The sequence below is a fragment of the Orycteropus afer genome, unplaced genomic scaffold, assembly GCF_000298275.1.
Source record: "Orycteropus afer afer isolate SDZICR_OR568_19922 unplaced genomic scaffold, OryAfe1.0 scaffold00021, whole genome shotgun sequence".
Classification (NCBI taxonomy): Eukaryota; Metazoa; Chordata; class Mammalia; order Tubulidentata; family Orycteropodidae; genus Orycteropus; species Orycteropus afer.
In genome coordinates, this window is record NW_006921608.1 from 5,067,897 (window position 1) to 5,070,171 (window position 2,275).

Genomic DNA, 2,275 nt, shown 5'->3' on the forward strand with positions numbered 1-2,275 from the left:
TTGTAAAATGATAGGAATAGTAACCTCTGGCATAGGATCAGGGGAGCTCTGATGGCGCAGTGGTTAAGGCATTCAGCTGTTAACCAAAATGTCTGTGGTTTGAACCCACCAGCTGCTCCATGGGAGAAAGATGAGGCAGTCTGTTTCCACAAAGATTTATAGCCTGGAAACTATGGGGCAGTTAGGTCCACTCTGTCCTATAGGGTCACTATGAGTCAGAATTGACTCAATTGCAGTGGGGTTTGGGTGTGGGGTAGGTTCCATACTTTTGGGAGAATCGGTAAGATTCTCCCAAGCACTTACTGCAGTGCCTGCCACTTATGCTTCATATAGGAAAACTATTATTACTCGTATGTTGTTGTTGTTGTTATGTGCCGTCGAGTTGGATCCATCTCATAGCGACCCCTCCTTGGGTTCCCGAGGCAGTATCACTATGGAAGTAGATTGCCCAACCTTCCTTCCAAGGAGTGGAGTTACTACTCGTATAGATTCTACTATTTGACAACTTTTCCAACTTTCACACAAAAATGTTGGCTGTTTGTAAACAGAGAGATGCTACTAAAGTTAGATAATTAAAATATCACATTCCTAAAACATAAAGTTGTCAAATAAATGCACACACATATGCACACACACATCGACTCAACTGAAACATCTGTTCAGTCAAGAAACACATGCTTTAAGACAACAGTTCCACTTAATATAAAGTCAGGATACTGCACTGTGCAACCACAGAGGGACAGAGGGCATCAAAATATTGGAGAAGACCCTGATGCATGATGGCTTATAAACAGATGCCCTCTGGGGACAGTGTGTAGGTATGTTTCCAACGTCTAATGAAGCAGTGAGAAAGTAGAATACAAAATTGTTAAGTAAATTGACAAAATTCTGTCTTATCATTTGACTTTAAAGGTATTTTGATAGAAGTAGAATGAATATATGTTGCAAGCTTTCAAGAAAAAGAGAATGACAGTCTCAGGTAAATAAAACAATCTATCACACGTTTAGTATGAGGCATGTACTGTGCTGAGTATTTTACATGCATTGTCTCTCTCTCTCTCTGTCACAGTCCTAGGAGGTAGGTATTAGCCTGCTGAAACAGAGAGGAAGATAACCTAGCAAGTTCCTGGTAGGTAGGTGACCTCACTGAGAGCTGCCTGACTCCAAATGCAATGTTTTGAAATCCCCCCCCCAAAAAAAAACTCAAACTCACTGCCATCGAGTAGGATCTGACTCATAGTGACCCCTCCTTGGGATTCTGAGGCAGTATCACTATGGAAGTAGATAGCCCAACCTTCCTTTGAGGAGTGGCTGGTGGGTTTGAACTGCCAGCCTTCTGTTTAGCAGTCAAATGCCTTAGGCACTGTGCCACCAGAGCATGGTGCTGACTCTTGTTGCCTTGAGGGTGTGGCCAGGGATCTGGATTTACACTTTCCTCACATTAATACAGTAATTCATGATCAGAAGTAACTATTTTACCAGCACATAAGAAACTGTAGTCTAAATCCTGGCCCTGTGAATTTTGGGGAGATATTAGAAATGGAATAGCAGAATCCAACAGAATAAGGATTGTCAGCACATTTCAAATTTGCCAGAAGGCAGGGAGATGAGAAGGAACCCTGGTGGCGCTACAGTTAAGTGCTCAGCTGCTAACCAAAACATCAGTGATTAGAACTCACCCAGAAGCTCTACAAGAGAAAGACTTAGCAATCTTCTCTTATAGATAATTGTTGTGCGCCATGGAATTTATTCAGATTTCTAGCGACCCTGTATGACAGAGTGCAACTGACCCATATGGTTTCCTATGCTATAAATCTTTACCGTGGCAGAACATCAGGTCTTTTCTCACACAGGAAGCTGGTGGGTTTGAACTGCTGACCTTGTGGTTAGCAGCTGACCACTTAACCATTGCAACACCAAGACTACCAACACCCAAATCCATTGCCTTCCAGACAATTCCAAGTCGCAGTGACCCTGTAGGACAGAGTAGAACTGCCTGAAGAGTTTCCAAAGCAGTAATCTTTATGAAAGCAGATTGCTGTATCTTTTTCCTGTGGAGCAGCTGCTGGGTTCAAACTATCAACCTTTCCATTAGCCATAGCTATTGCTCCACCAGGGCCACCAGAACTCCTTGCCACCAAGATTACAGCATAGGAAACCCTGGGGGGTAGATCTCTTCTGCCACACTGCATCACTATGAGTTGGGATCAACTCAGTGGCACCTAAAACAACAGCTACAGGGAGATAAGCATTGGGGCGAATCCCCTACACATGA

At 43.3% G+C, this 2,275-nt stretch overlaps 1 protein-coding gene across 1 annotated transcript in view; it reads left to right on the forward strand.

Annotated features, from left to right (window-relative positions):
- Nucleotides 1-2,275, forward strand: part of ABRA (actin binding Rho activating protein) — a 12,656-nt gene that overhangs the window by 1,462 nt on the left and 8,919 nt on the right. The window lies entirely within an intron of this gene.